Source organism: Perca flavescens, chromosome 2 (genome assembly GCF_004354835.1).
Source record: "Perca flavescens isolate YP-PL-M2 chromosome 2, PFLA_1.0, whole genome shotgun sequence".
Taxonomy (NCBI): domain Eukaryota; kingdom Metazoa; phylum Chordata; class Actinopteri; order Perciformes; family Percidae; genus Perca; species Perca flavescens.
In genome coordinates this window covers 43,840,991-43,857,790 of record NC_041332.1, presented here as the reverse complement: position 1 = coordinate 43,857,790, position 16,800 = coordinate 43,840,991, and the positions used below count along the sequence as shown (strand labels likewise).

The window sequence follows — 16,800 nt, the reverse complement described above, 5'->3', positions numbered from 1 at the left end:
TGTTGTTGGGGGACATTTGGGATGAAGGGCAGAAGGACAGACAGGAGGACATCTCTGATGTTCAAGTGTCGTTAAAAGTCTAAGGGTGACAATTTCCCTGTTGTCTCTCCTCTCGTCTCCTTTTATAAATCAATCATGCCCGCAGCGTCTTGTTATGGCTCTCTCTGTCAATACGTCTTACAATATCACTCCGTCCAGACAGGTTAGTAATGACAAGGGCCATTAATGGGAGATTTCTTGGGTACAGGTCTTAAACACATCTGCACAAGCCCACGTCATGTCTTTAGGCTGTGAACTCTGCAAACTAAAAAGGTTTGCACTTTTGTAGCAGTTTAATTATTTTCTACAGAAGCTCTTTTCCTGTCTTCCCTTTGATTATGATGAGTTTAATAATAATGTTCAACCCTCAAACCTCAGTTGCATTCTTGGCTTACAAAGTTGTCACTGTGTTGCCTTTAAGGCATTCTTTAAATAATTTGTTGGTGCTTATTTCTAATTGAAAAGGAGAATTAATAATAATATTATTTGTCCATTTATACCATATGATTATGTCCCTTCTGGTTTAGTCACTTCCTGTTAGCAACAGAAAAAACCAAACAGACAGGTAGTGCATGCTGTCTCTACCTGATCGGTACCGGAAAGCTAATTTGTTCAGGTCCTATCCCCTGACCAAAGGGCTATCCAGACCCTAGCCATTCAAGGTCAATGCCTAACCTTAACCATCTATCACCACCCAATCACTACTGCTAAAACTATGGCTCCAAAATTACAAGATGGCAGCGCTCGTATCTGGGAAATTTTTGGCTTTACTTTTGCAACACATTCTCACTCCCATCGCCTCAAAAAGCGATGCTTGGTCAGGTGCCTTTTGTGTTTGATATTGACGCAAAAAGTCTCCTTTAGCGTCATATTTAGACTCGCTTGGTCGGGACTCTTGGCTTCACTTTTTGATGCTCTCGGTCGGGACTTACGTTTAACTGACATGCGGCACAAGAACGGGACAGTTAGGTTTAGGAAAAGACGGTGGGTGGGGTTACAAAATGTACGTTTCAGTGACACGCAGGACAATATTGATACATGAACCCCGTTCTCCTGGGTGAAAGTCAAGTGCTCTTTCCACCACGCCACCCAACATCCTTACGTGGATTTTCGTTATTTCATACTACTCGCTACCGTTGTCACTCTTAATACTATGTAATGTTATGCTGCTATGCCCGGTGCGTTCCATACAGATGCATACAAGCGTCAGTATTTTACAAATTTGGATTGAGAACAGGTTGACTTGTGTACATTTGGAAGAAGGGCAGACGTGTTATCCATCTTTAAAGACAGTCTATGGGTCAAACTTGCCACAACTATATTTGCTGCAGTTTAACTTGGTGTTTAATTGGAGTTTGACATACTGCATGAGAACAACTGTTGTAGTCAAGACCACCTAAACTGAGACCAAGTCATCACCAAGACCAGAGTGAACCAAGACCGCGTCAAGACCAAGTTTTTGAGGGGTTAAAACCAAGTCAAGACCAAGACTAAAGCAGGGCAAGTCCCACACTGCATGACATGATAAACCATAGGCACTCCTCAAATTGATCTGAAAGATCTAAATTCTAATAAAAAATACCCACAGAAAACAAATATGGTTTATGTCACCAAATTTTATTACCGATGATTTGGCTGACATGCCCCAGACAGCCAGAGCTGCTTCTTTTGTCTCCCGCATTGACTTTCTTGGGAGGGGGTTAACAGTAACAAACTTCGGTAACACTTTATTTGAAGTTGTGTTCATAAGACTGACATGACACAGTCATTATTATGACATGACATTTGCCATGAACATGAAGGATTCATTTTGAGTGTTCATGAGAGTTGTGATTGTCATTCGGTAAGTTATGATACTTTTAATGCAAAGTTAGCATTGTCCAAGATGTCTTTGTCATGACAACTTGACTTTAACAAAGACAACAATCTCTGTTATGACAACTTGACATTAAGCAAGACAGTACAACCTGTCCATGTCTTTGTAATGACAACTTGACATTAACCTAGACAACATAACCTGTCATAAATGTCATGACAGGCCCAATTCTCAAACTTTAATAAACTATTTAGCTTTATGTGTTACCATTACATTAAAATTTCATTAAGAGGTTGGTTTTTACATTGGCTGTCATAAGAGCATTATTATTGTGTCATGAATATTTTTCCTTGACCTCAAGTTAAGTGAAATAATTTGAACCTGTCATGAAGTTCTATTTCATCATCAAATACTTATATGACGGTGTCATGAATAATATCCATAACCTCAAGTAAAATGGAACCATTTGGACTTGTCATTAAGATGTCTTAAAAGTTATAAGACCAGTTTAATGTATGGAGTTATATTGCTATCTTTATTCAAGAGCGCATTCTTTCAATTTGAGAGCATTTCTCACTGATATTACGTTCAGATTTTGTAATAATTTCCCTCAAAACCTTGCTCTCACACTCAAATGGTCATGCTCGCGCTTGGATTTGCTCTGCTTGTGCTCAAACTTTGTGCTCGGACTCAGATATGTTGTTCTGTGGACAGATTTCCTGCTCTCAGCTTTGAACCTTCTCCTCGCACTCAGCCTGATTCTGCGCGCTTGCAAATCTGCTGCTCTCGGATCTCTCCTGCGCGCTTGGATTTTTCTGTTACAACACTATCAAAATTCCACAACCAATAGAATGCCAGGTGTAGTGTTGACCAATGAAATGATCCCTGCCCCGTTGAGGGTGCGTTCGTTTTATGTGAGAACCTCCGTTGCGGCCGGCTCTTCTGTAACCATGGGTCTGTAACCCAAGTTTATTTAACCCCGCCGTCCATCGCTTTATTATTAGTATATGTCAATAATGTGCACAGAATGGTCGACGGTCTTTCACCTGCACCCATCAGGAAACGGGAGAAAGCTTTGAAGTGGGACATATCAAGTTACGTAGCTACACAACTATGAGGGTGAGTAACATAAATTAAGCACATAGCATATGGCGCTAGCCTAGCTTGATGTCTGTAAACAAATAGCTTTTCTTTAAATCAGTAGTTTAGCTAGCTAGATTGAACGACATATGACGGACAGTATGTGTGTATTTACAACTGGTATTTAATGACCCCACTTTGTAAATTTTCCTCGTTTGGTTAACCATGTTCCTGGGGATTTGGCTAATTTCAGACATGTTAGAGGCAATTGTAAAACCTAAACTGTAATATAACTGAAAAACTCAGTTTTTACATCACATGTTTTTCATGATTTTCAGATGTTCTAAAATTTTATAACATTATTTTATATATATATATATATATATATATATATATATATATATATATATATATATATATATCTGTATAGAACGTTGTAAGTACAATTCCACTCCTATAATAAAACACTATTTAAAATAGCAGTTATTTATTTTTACCCTTATGAAATCAATACAAAGCAAATTGAACAGAAAAAAACAAGTATTTTGTTTCAGTTTCCCTTCTTCCAGGTGGGGCTGAAGTACCCCTGTTGAGCTGCACCGTGTGCATGGACCAGTGTTGTACAACCACACTACTGTGTTGTTCCAGTCAGTACATTACTCCAAACGCAAAATCCTATTGGTTCCCCCTGTACTCACCTGTGTGCAGAGGGCAGGCATTAGTGGCACAAACCAAGTACGTTGGCAAGTCTGATAATAATTTAATTGTAAAATCATGTTACATACACTTATCATTTCTTTCTTGCTTAAATTCACAGGGTGCACAACAAGGCCCAGGAGAGACAATTACTGTGATGTCCACAAATCCAAAGCAGAGAAGGTAAGGTAAGATAGTAATGATGTTAAAGAAAGCTATGTACTCCTAATACCTTATGTGTTGATGTCTATGAATTTGTTTTAAATAGGAGCACACTATACAAAGACAACAGTGGAGAGTTGCTGGATCGGTCTGTCCTCAAAGTGCCAGAGATCTACAAGGACTTCACCCGTTTCTGCACCATCACCTGCATAATCCAAGTGATAAAAGAGAGAACAAACTATTTTGTTCTCTGCTTACATGAATAGGTGCCTGTAATGTCTGCACACATAAACAATCAATTAATAAATGTTAAGTATCACTGATATTTCTTAAATCATTGTTGTTTTTCAGAGCAATAAGATTATTAAAGCCATGTTCATACTTGCAACAAATTAAAACCCTTATCAAGGCAAATAGGTTTTTCATTTTCTGTAATCTAAATCTAAAAACAGTATAATTAAATTTACCAGAGTGGACACTTGCAGGTTGTTAAACAGCTTTAATTCACCTTGTCAAAACAATAAGTAATTCATAACCAATTGCACAATATTTGACACAAAAACTAAAAAGCCTATGGTTCATACTCCTGTGAAGCAGTACACTTTGCCTGTAGGATTTACTGTAGCAGGTACAGGTGAGTTTGTGAGCAGGGTTATGATATGAACTAAAATAAAGATAAGATAAGCCTAGTGTTCACAAGAGGGATAATTCAGGTATTGCAACACAAGTTATAGAATAATTGAATTAAATAGGAGGTATATATAACTAGTAGAAAATAAATTAACTAAACAAGAGCAATTAAGGCAAAGTTATGAGGTAGTAGCAAGCTAAAGTGACGTATAATCAATAGCAGTGAGTCACATCAACAGTGTACACCAGAATAATATATACTGTGATTAAGTAATGATACTTAGTGTTGTCTGTAGACTACTAATATAAGAAAACGAAAAAAATAATATAGTGTACGATGCAGTATGGAGAACAACCGAGTCCCATATGACCCCAAGAGACTTTAATTGCAGCTGTTGATGATGTTGCAGATGGTTGTAGTCTGTAGCCAGTCATACAGTAGGTAGATCTGGAGCAGCAGGGTGACTTCTAGCTTTCATGGGCTGGTGATAAGACTCTGCTGCTATGATGCAGCATTGGTCGAGCCCTTCATTCTCAACTGGAAGAAAAGAAAAGAAAATGCTTGTTTTTTCTGTTCAGTTTGCTTTGTATTCATTAAAAAAAACTGCTATTTAAGGAGCAAATTATTCTAGATCTGTTTTTATTATAGTGATAACATTGTACTTAACATTACAACGTTTTATACAGACTGATATGAATCCATCATTTTCAAACTAATGTTATATGAAGAAATGAAGACTAAATTCTGATGAACACACAACAGTGATGCAAAAACAAACACAAACAATCCAGTTTCTGGTGTTCTTTCAGTTATATTACAGGTTAGGTATTGGCTCTAACATTAAATTAGCAAAATCTCCAGGAAGGAGAGGTTAACCAAACGAGGAAAAATACACATACTGTCGGTCATATGTTGTTCAATCTAGCTAAACTATGAAGAAAATCTATTTGTTTACGGACATCAAGCTAGGCTGTATGTTAGCATGTCTGAAATTAGCCAAATCCCCAGGAACATGGTTAACCAAACGAGGACAAATTACAAAGTGGGGTCATTAAATACCAGTTGTAAATACACACATACTGTCCGTCATACAGTATGTCATTCAATATATCTAGCTAGCTAAACTACCGATATAAAGAAAAGCTATTTGTTTACGGACATCAAGCTAGGCTAGCTATGGCTAGCGCCATATGCTATGTGCTTAATTTATGTTACTCACCCTCATAGTTGTGTAGCTACGTAACTTGATATGTCCCACTTCAAAGCTTTCTCCCGTTTCCTGATGGGTGCAGGTGAAAGACCGTCGACCATTCTGTGCACATTATTGACATATACTAATAATAAAGCGATGGACGGCGGGGTTAAATAAACTTGGGTTACAGACCCATGGTTACAGAGGAGCCGGGCCGCAACGGATGTTCTCACATAAAACGAACGCACCCTCAACGGGGCAGGGATCATTTCATTGGTCAACACTACACCTGGCATTCTATTGGTTGTGGAATTTTGATAGTGTTGTAACACAGAAAAATCCAAGCGCGCAGGAGAGATCCGAGAGCAGCAGATTTACAAGAGAATCAGGCTGAGTGCGAGGAGAAGGTTCAAAGCTGAGAGCAGGAAATCTGTCCACAGAACAACATATCTGAGTCCGAGCACAAAGTTTGAGCACAAGCAGAGCAAAGCCAAGCGCGAGCATGACCATTTGAGTGTGAGAGCAAGGTTTTGAGGGAAATTATTACAAAAATCTGAACGTAATATCAGTGTGAAATGCTCTCAAATTGAAAGAATGCGCTCTTGAATAAAGATAGGAATATAACTCCATATTAATGACAGTGAATGCAGTAACGAGGAGATTTAATGAATTTGAACAGATAACGTTAGCTTTGGGCTAACGTTTCTTGTTGCTAAAACTAGCTTACAGCAGCTTACTAAAGTAAACGCTTACTGTAGTTAGCTGCCGTTAGCTAACTAGTGAATTCAGTTACATTTGTACAGCTGTTAAATTAGCTGACTCAGCCCAGCGCTGCTAAGAGCCAAACCTGAAAAGAAAACCCTTTCGGTAGTGTATTCTCAGTCGTAAAACTGGTCTCCGCTGTGTTAGGTCCTATCCTTCTAGCCGTGGTCACCACACAGTTTACGACAGGGAATGCACTAACGTTACCAAGATGGTTTTCTTTCCGGGTTTCGCTCTTTGCAGCCCAGGGCTGAGTCAGCTAGCTAATTGGACAGCTGTGACGTTCAGTGTTGGGCAAGTTACTTCCAAAATGTAATACATTATAGATTACTAGTTACTGTCATTTGAGAGTAATTAGTTATATTACAATATTACTGTCTCTGAATTGTAATGCGTTACACTACTTTTGAGTTACTTTCACCAAAATAAAAGCGGAAGTTTGACTTCTTCACCACTGGATCAATAAAGTCTCATCTTTATCCACTTTAATACATCACAGATTATTCATAATATTTTGTATAATTAATATGAATATGCAAAGTAACTAAAGCTATAAAAAATGGATAAGTAAAATGTACAATAGGCAAGTAGGAGAAAATGAAAATACTCAATTAAAAGTACCTTACAGTTGTATTGAAGTACGGCATTGTTGTAAAATGTTTGTTTAAAGCACTTGAATAAGAAATTCATGTTGTTTACTTTAAAACAGTCTAAAGGAAATTGTCAATTATAGTGTGATTAAAACTCACTCTGTCCGAGCTGACGTACCGTCACCTGTTGGGACACAGATGTTATGAAATAGGCTAATACTCAGGGCTTTTTTTTTCCTGTGAACAAATGCTTCGCGGTGTTGGGAAATTCTTAAAAAATGTTGCGTTAAAATGCGTTGTAACTCGCGTTACTGAGATTGTAACGGGTAAAAATATTACCGAAATTTAATTAGTAATGCGTTATATTACTGCGTTACAGCAAAAAGTAATACATTACTGTAATTGCGTTACCTTTGTAACGCGTTACTCCCAACACTGGTAACGTTACAGCTAACCGAGCTAACGGCAGCTAAGTATAGTTAGTCGAAGTCCAAAACACAATCAATCACCTCGGTACTGCATTAACTGTCGTCAAACTGGTCTTATAACTTTTAAGACATCTTAATGAAAAGTCCAAATGGTTCCACTTTAGTTGAGGTCAAGGGTATAATGCATGACACCGTCATAAGCATTTGATGATGAAATCAAACTTCATGACAGGTCGAAATTGTTTCACGTTACTTGAGGTCAAGGAAATATATTCATGACTCAATTATAATGCTCTCACGACAGCCAATGTAAAAATCAACCTCTTAATGACAATTTAATGTTATGTCTTGGTTAATGTCAAGTTGTCATTACAAAGACATTGACAGGTTGTATTGTCTAGTTGAATGTCAAGTTATCATCACACAGAGATTGTTATCTTCGTAAATGTAAAGTTGCCATGACAAAGACATCTTGTACAATGCTAACTTTGCATTAAAAGTGTCATAATTTACCAAATGACAACAGAAATGAATACTCAAAATGACTTCTTTATGTTCATGACAGGTGAGTCAAGTTGCATTTGAAGCAGGACATTTTACATCGTTATACGTTTTATTTAACACATAAATAAGACAATGCAGAGGCAACTTAGTGATATCCCTAGTCTTGACCGGTGTTGAAATAAAATCTTGAGTCCTCTTTATGTGAGATCGAGACAAGACAGAGTAAAAATGCAGTTGATTAACACTGTGCTAATTTACGTTATACCCAAAAAGGGAAAAGATCTTACGGATTGCTCCAATTTCAGGCCTCATCAGCCTAATCGGTACTGATATTAAGCTTTATTCCAAAGTCTTGGCTCTCCGCCTAGAGCGCTTTATCGAGAAGCTAGTCTACCCCGACCAATCAGGTTTTATACCAAAGCGTCAGGCTGCAGCCAATGTACGCAAACTATTTCATGTAATAGAAGAAGCCAAAAACCTCCCAACAAAGGCAGCAGTTTTATCAGTGGACATTGAAAAAGCTTTTGACCGCCTAGAGTGGAATTACTTGTGGCAAGTAATGGAGAGGCTTGGTTTGAAATGGTGCGTACCCATTTCCCATCAAGTGGGGCTCGCGACAGGGATGCCCGCTTTCCCCCATGCTGTTTGCAATCTCTCTTGAACCGTTAGCACAAGCCATAAAGCAAAATAAAATCTGTAATGTCCAGATTAAATCCAATAGCATCTCAATATCATTATTTGCAGATGATATTTTGTTGTACATCTCTATTCCAAAAAGATTCTTAAGATCTTCAACGAATTTGGCTCAGTCTCTGGCTATAAAATTAACTGGAATAAATCTAATCTTCTTTTAGTGAACAACAGGCATGTGACATCAGCCATTAGTGTTACAATACCAACCCAAAGCAAAATTGCATATTTGTGTTATGGTTTCAGTGTTTTGCTCTGCATTTTGTCCCATTTCTGTTGCCTGTTTGTTCACTTCTGTTGCCTTATTGATTTCTGTATGTTTCCTGTGTTTGTATATTCTGTATATTCCTGTTCCATATTGTGTTGATGTATTCCGTTCTATGTATTGTGCGTTTCGGTTAATTCCTGTGTTCCCTGTTCTCCCTTGTGTGGTCTAGTGTTGTGTCAAGTTTCTGTATTTAGTTGGATTCATGTTTTCTGTCTTTTCTGTTTCCTGTTTTATTTTGATAGTCTGGTTTTCTGTCTTGTCTTGTCCAATTTACTTCCTGTGTTTTCCCTCCTTTGTGATTGTCCTGCCCCGCCCTGATGTGCTTCACCTGTTGTCTCACCTGTCTCTGATTTACCATCACCTCATGTATTTAGCCACTGTGTTCCCTGTGTCTCTTGTCAGATCGTTTTGCGTTTGTTCCTGTTTGTTCCTGCCTGTGTGTTGCCGTCAGCCTGTTGTGGATTATTTGTCTGTTGCTTTTGGTTTTTCCCTGTGTGACTCTGAGTGTTTCCCAGTCTTTGTACTGCCGCTTTTTGTTAATACATCCCTGAGTTTGACCATCTCCTGCCTGCCTGCCTGCCTCCCTCTCTCTGCGTTTGGGTCCACATTCCCTGCTCCCATATAACAATTTGGGCATCACCATACATGTGTCGCTACAGCGAGTCATCCAGGACAACTATGAAACTATATTAAGTAATATTCAAAGGGATCTGTCCAATTGGTCTGTGCTGCCGGCATTGCTACGGTCCAGGATTGCTGTTGTTAAAATTAACATAGTTCCTCATGTGAATTTCTTAACCCTTGTGTGGTCCTTCGTGTCACTTGTTTAGTTTATTTACTTTTCAAAGGGTTTTTATTCAAAATAGATTCAAGGTTCATTTCAGTTCATTTCATTTCAGTTCGTAACATCATCTCACATCTCACACAGCACATGAGTATCCAAAAGGGTTTTTATTCAAAATAGATTCAAGGTTCATTTCATTTCACACATTTCATTTCACTTCACACATTTCAAAGGCAACTTTCTCGTCGTCTTCTTGTCGTCGGTGTTTGGCGACGCCCGACACACGTGTGTTTTGTTTGCGGCTCGCCGGGTTTTGTCGCAGTGCAATAGGTCGAAGCTCAAACTGGAGGCGCGCGAGCCAAGAGTCTATGCTGTCTCACGCAGTCCGCGCAGTAGGCTCGCGTGCAGCTCCCGCAGATGTATCTCTTGCAGCCGCCGCACACGGTGTGCGTCTTGCGCTCCGTCGGCTTTGGACAGAGCTGACACCTCTTTCGCTTGCTGGGCACTCTCTGCGCCCTCGGTTGCGCATCCTCGTCGTCGGCGTCGTCATTCTCGTCGTCAATGCGTCGTCATTCTCGTCGTCAATGCAGAGGCAACTGGCGCCGGCGTCCGCGGCAGACGCCGCCGTCTCGCGATGAGCGGAGTCACAAGCACCCTGCCCAGCTGCTCGAGGAAGGAGCGCCTCTTGTCGAGCTTGCCGCGCATCCACTCGGGCCTGAGCTCTCGCTAGAGCACAAAGGCGTTGTAAGCGGACACGTCGAGGATGTTGTGGAACACGGCGAGGGGCCAGCGCGCCGTCTTCCTGCGGCAGCTGTACGTGCCGACGAGCTTGTCCAGGTTGTCCACGCCGCCCTTGGTGCCGTTGTAGTGCAGGATGATGTCGGGTTTGGCGTGCCTGGCGGCGCTGACTCGCGCGTCCCCCGTGTGCAACGTGCTCAGCAGCACCACGTTCCTGTTCCTCTTGGCCACGTAGGACACCAGAGTGACGGTGGGCGTGAAGGCGAACTTGGACGAGAGGGCCGCACGGCCCTTGGTGTCGAGCAAGGCGCGCAGCAAATCGGGCCTGTTTTTGCGCATCGTGCCCACCACGGTGAGGTCCCTGTCGTGGAGGAGGCGCCGGGCCAGCTCGTAGGAGGTGAAAAAGTTGTCGCACGTCACGTTGCGGAGGCCCGTCAGCCCCTCGGTCAGGTCCATCACCACCCGGGCGCCCTGATTCCTCTCGGGCTCGCCTCTCACAGACTTGCCCGTGTAGACCTGCATGCTCCACGCGTAGCTGGACACGGCGTCGCAGGCCACCCACACCTTGAATCCGTACCTGCCGGGCTTGCTGGGTATGTACTGGCGGAAGGAGCATCGACCTTGTTGTTGTTGTCGTCGTCGGTGTCGTCGTCGTTATTGGACGTGTCGTCAAAGAAGGAGAATGACAAGGACAGAGGGAAAGGACTCGGAGGGAGCCGAATAAGAGTGAAGAGACGAAATGAGAACAAGAAGAAGATAAAAATGAACAAGCATAACAAAAAGCAAAAGAAAATCTTTAAAAACATCCGTGTGCGCACACACACACACACACACACACACAAAAGCATTCTAAACTATGAGGTAGACAAAAAGAAACGGCGCAAAACAAAGCTAAAAAGTGGCCTACACAACACGACGTACACACGCGCTCCACAGGCAGCAAACTACACGCGCGCCTCAGAGGGTCAGTCTGGCAACTCTCTGATGGGCTCCGATCTATTTATTGCGTGCAGAGGGAATTTGGACAAAGGACAACCGTTTAGCCTGCACTCCCACCTCGAAAGGGAACCAGCTGCTCGTCCACGGTCACGTCCGCGCCCGGGTTGTAGAGGAGAGGCAGCCGCCGCGCCCACTCGTCCCACACGTCTCGTATGGGCGCCAGTTTGTCCGAGGCTCGTCTGGCGGCTCTCGTCTCGCGGTCGTCGAATCGCAGCACTCCCGAGAACATGTGGAACCGCTTGATTGGCATCGTGGCGCGGAAAATGGCCCTGCCGTTCTCCTCGTGCCACAGGCTCTCCAAGGCCTCGTTTCGGGACCTGTACACGCCGGCGAGGATCAGCAGCCCCGTGTAGCCGCACAGGTCCGTGGCGTCCATCGACAGTCGTTGCCGAATTTCCTTAGGCCCTCGAGGTTCGTGGCGGCCAGCACAATGTCTATTATTCGCGGTGTGACAAACAGGTCAAATGCCGAGAGTATGTCGTGGACGCGCGTGGCAGCGTACTCTGTGGGACCCGGGCTCTGTGGAGGAGTAGCGTGCGTGTGGTCTTCTCCTTCGTCTTCTTGTTCTTTGGTGCCGCGGCCATGAGTTTGACGGCCACGGGGATGATACGTGTCCGAGGACCAATCGATTTCGCCATTTCTCGACACAAACGTTTCCCTCTCCTCGTCCTCCTCGTCTTCTTCTCCCATTTCTTGTCCACCCTCTTGTTCTGCGTTTAATCCTTGTTCTTCTCGGTCGTCTCGGTCGTCGTCGTCTTCTCCTTCGCCGTTGTCGTCGCTGCAGCCTTTTTCGGACTTGCATTCGTCTTCCTCGTCAGAGTCGCTGTGGTGGTGGTGGTGGTGGTGCGCGTCTTCTTCGTCTTCATCTTCTTCTTCTTCGTCGTCGTCTTCTTCGTCATCGTCTTCTTCGTCGTCTTGTTCTTGTTCTTCTTGTTCTTCTTGTTCATCTCCTTCCTCTTCTGGGACATTGCATCTTGCAATGCAGAAACCCTGACGCAGGTTGAAATCTAGAGTCATACGACGGGCCATGCTGAACCAAGTACAAAAAGTCGTACAAAAGTCCAAAAGCAGAAGCAAAGATGAAAAACAACAAGACAAATGTGTACAGAGAATGTGTGCGTGTGTGTGCATATAATAAAAGTGTATTAGTAGGACAAGGTAAAGCCTTGGATGTTGAATACTGGCCAGGGTCCGAGAGACCCGAAGGCCAGAGCTGCAGCACTACAGAATTACCATTGAACAACGTATGGGTCCGAGAGACCCGAAGGGCCAGAGCCGCGGCAGTAGAGAATTACCATGGAATAACGTATGGGTCCGAGAGACCCGAAGGCCAGAGCCGCGGCACTACAGAAATACCATTGAATAACGTATGGGTCCGAGAGACCCGAAAGCCAGAGCCGCGGCACTACAGAAATACCATTGAATAACGTATGGGTCCGAGAGACCCGAAAGCCAGAGCCGCGGCAGTAGAGAATTACCATTGAATAACGTATGGGTCCGAGAGACCCGAAGGCCAGAGCCGCGGCAGTAGAGAATTACCATTGAATAACGTATGGGTCCGAGAGACCCGAAGGCCAGAGCCGCAGCAGTAGAGAAATACCATGGAATAACGTGTGGGTCCGAGAGACCCGAAAGCCAGAGCCGCGGCACTACAGAAACACCATTGACTAACGTATGGGTTCCCGAGACCCGAAGGCCAGAGCCGCGGCACTACAGAATTACCATTGAACAACGTATGGGTCCGAGAGACCCGAAGGCCAGAGCCGCGGCAGTACAGAAATACCATTGAACAACGTATGGGTTCCCGAGACCCGAAGGCCAGAGCCGCGGCAGTACAGAAATACCATTGAACAACGTATGGGTTCCCGAGACCCGAAGGCCAGAGCCGCGGCACTACAGAAATTACCATTGAACAACGTATGGGTCCGAGAGACCCGAAGGCCATAGCCGCGGCAGTACAGAAATACCATTGAACAACGTATGGGTCCGAGAGACCCGAAAGCCAGAGCTGCGGCACTACAGAAATACCATTGAACAACGTATGGGTCCGAGAGACCCGAGGGCCAGAGCCGCGGCAGTACAGAAATACCATTGAATAACGTATGGGTCCGATAGACCCGAAAGCCAGAGCCGCGGCACTACAGAAATACCATTGAACAACGTATGGGTCCGAGAGACCCGAAGGCCAGAGCCGCGGCAGTACAGAAATACCATGGAATAACGTATGGGTCCGAGAGACCCGAGGGTCAGAGCCGCGGCAGTAGAGAAATACCATGGAATAACGTATGGGTCCGAGAGACCCGAAAGCCTGAGCCGCGGCACTACAGAAATACCATTGAACAACGTATGGGTCCGAGAGACCCGAGGGCCAGAGCCGCGGCAGTAGAGAAATACCATGGAATAACGTATGGGTCCGAGAGACCCGAAAGCCAGAGCCGCGGCACTACAGAAATACCATTGAACAACGTATGGGTCCGAGAGACCCGAGGGCCAGAGCCGCGGCAGTACAGAAATACCATTGAATAACGTATGGGTCCGAGAGACCCGAAAGCCAGAGCCGCGGCACTACAGAAATACCATTGAACAACGTATGGGTCCGAGAGACCCGAAGGGCCAGAGCCGCGGCACTACAGAAATACCATTGAATAACGTATGGGTCCGCGAGACCCGAAGGGCCAGAGCCGCGGCAGTAGAGAATTACCATTGAATAACGTATGGGTCCGCGAGACCCGAAGGGCCAGAGCCGCGGCAGTAGAGAAATACCATTGGATACGGGACGGGTCCGAGAGACCCAAGGCCAGGCTGCGGTAGTGGAGAAAAACCATGGAATAACGTATGGGTCCGCGAGACCCAAGGGCCAGAGCCGCGTAGTAGAGAATTACCATTGAATAACGATGGGTCCGAGAGACCCAAGGCCAGAGCTGCGGTAGTGGAGGAAAACATGGAATAACGTATGGGTCCGCGGGACCCAAGGGCCATAGCCGCGGTAGTATAGAATATGATTGAATACTGGACGGGTCCGAGAGACCAAGGGCGAGAGCTGCGGTAGTATAGAAATGCGATTGAATAACGATGGATCCGGGGACCAAGGGCCAGAGCCCGTAGTACAGAAATACTATTGAATAACGTATGGGTCCGAGAGACCCGAAGGGCCAGAGCTGCGGCAGTACAGAAATGCCATTGAATAACGTACGGGTCCGAGAGACCCGAAGGGCCAGAGCCGCGGCGGTAGAGACATACGATTGAATACGTGACGGGTCCCGGAGACCCGAAGGCCGAGGCCGCGGCGGTAGAGGAATACGATTGAATAACGTACGGGTTCGAGAGACCCAAAGGCCAGAGCCACGGAGGTAGAGGAATACGATTGAATACGGGACGGGTCCCAGAGACCCGAAGGCCAGAGCCACGGCGGTGGAGGAATACGATTGAATACGGTACGGGTCCCAGAGACCCGAAGGCCGAGGCCACGGCGGTAGAGGAATACGATTGAATAACGTACGGGTCCCAGAGACCCGAAGGCCGAGGCCGCGGGGGTAGAGGAATACGATTGAATACGGGACGGGTCCCAGAGACCCGAAGGCCGAGGCCGCGGCGGTAGAGGAATACGATTGAATACGGGACGGGTCCCAGAGATCCGAAGGCCAGGGCCGCGGTGGTAGACCTGACATGAAATGAAAACAAGCGTGGGTCCCGGATACCCGAAGGCCAATGCAAAAAGTCAAATGAACTCAACGGGTCCCCGTGACCCGACAGACAACACAAGGGTTAAGTACAATGACTCCCCTACCCCCACCAATACGTTTCTGGAAGAAACTTGACACCTTACCCTGCAACGTACCACAAACGCGGGAGGCTTGTCCCTCCCTAACCTTAAAGTGTATCACAGAGCCTTTCAGCTACGGGCCCTCAGAGTGTGGATGTGTCACAGGGCGGAAGTGGATGTTTTTATTTTGAGCATGCTTTTATTGGATTGCTGTGTTTTTATTGTTTGCTGTGGTTTTATCTTTTTATAGTGCATGCTTTTATTTTGAAATGTGAGTGTTTTTAATGTCGCTCACTTCTGCCAGTGAACATTTTAGCAGGACTAATCAGGCAAATGACTTTCACCTGGGGGTGAGAGGGGGTTGATTGGCCCTTGTATAAAAGGGCAGGACCTTAGAGGAGCCAGAAAAAAAAAAGAGAGGCACATGGGAAAAGCAGAGGCCATGATGAACATGAGGAAGGCCTGAGAGTCATCAAGGAAGACGTGGAGATACGACAGAGTACTCGGAACGAGCGGCGAGGCAGGCGGGAGATCAGACAAAGACACAAAGGGAAACAACATTAGAGGCCTGAAGCTACAGTAAAGCAACCCAAACACTGAATGCTAGCGGAGAAAGTGGGAGAGTGTGGAACTCTCCATCCCGTGTAAGTCCCGTTTTGAGACCAGTGTTAGGTGGGGATGAACGTGATGAAGTGATAACCGTTGCTGAGGACGTGTTACTGGCCGGAGTGTTTTCTGTTGCAGGTTATACCCGAGGAGGGCCGCATAAGGAGAGGAAACTGTTTGCCAGCAGAACCGTGTGGACTTTGTAAAGTCAAGACTCCCATTCTGTTTGGACTGTTTTTAGTTAGTTGGTTTTAGTTTCTTAATTCCCTTTTTTTTTTTTTTTTTTTTTTTTTTTTTTTTAGTATATTTTATTGTTTTATCCTTGTTAAAATAAATGTGGTTTCTTAACTTGTTTTATGCATTGTTTTCAATTTCAATGCACCTTTTTTTATTTTTTTTTTTTACTGCTCTCCCTGGGCACAAAGAACCTGTCTTTAAATCTTTTACCTGTTGTAATTTTAAAGAGGTCCTAGGCCTCAAACAAAACCTAGGTGGTGTCGGCCCTTTTTGCTTAATTTATATATTTTATCATTTTTATATATTTAATATTTTAGCTTGAATGTTGCCCCTAAAATCCCCCCTTTTATTACAGATTCACCACAGTTCCATGGAGAGAAATAGAGCAAAACCTCACTGGAAGTCTAAGACTGCAAGACCTTGCCTTTGTATGTGTGTGTCCAAAAGTGTATGCTGGCCCTATTATCACCAACACACTGACCAACTTTAAACCGGTGGAGGAGCAACTACGCTACACCAATAAGTGGCATTTGAATACCCCAATATGGCACAATGCACACTTAAAAGCAAAGGGTTTGTTGACCGACAGTAAGCAGTGGAGTGACAGAGGTATTTATACATTAGACCAGCTATTCAATGAGAAAGGTGTTTTGAGTTCCCCAGGAAATCCTTCAGATCAGCCCTAAAATGTTATGGAATGTCATGGGGAAACGGTCTTGAGGTGTTTTTCAATTTGTGTTCATCTGTTCTATGCACCACTTGACATTACCTGGCACATATTGTGGAATTTATTTTGTATGTCTGTATGATAAATG

The 16,800-nt window shown here is 44.2% G+C and overlaps 1 pseudogene; it reads right to left on the bottom strand.

Annotated features, from left to right (window-relative positions):
- Nucleotides 1-10,200: 10,200 nt before the first annotated feature.
- LOC114563179 (piggyBac transposable element-derived protein 4-like) lies at nucleotides 10,201-14,264 on the bottom strand (annotated as a pseudogene).
- Nucleotides 14,265-16,800: the final 2,536 nt, after the last annotated feature.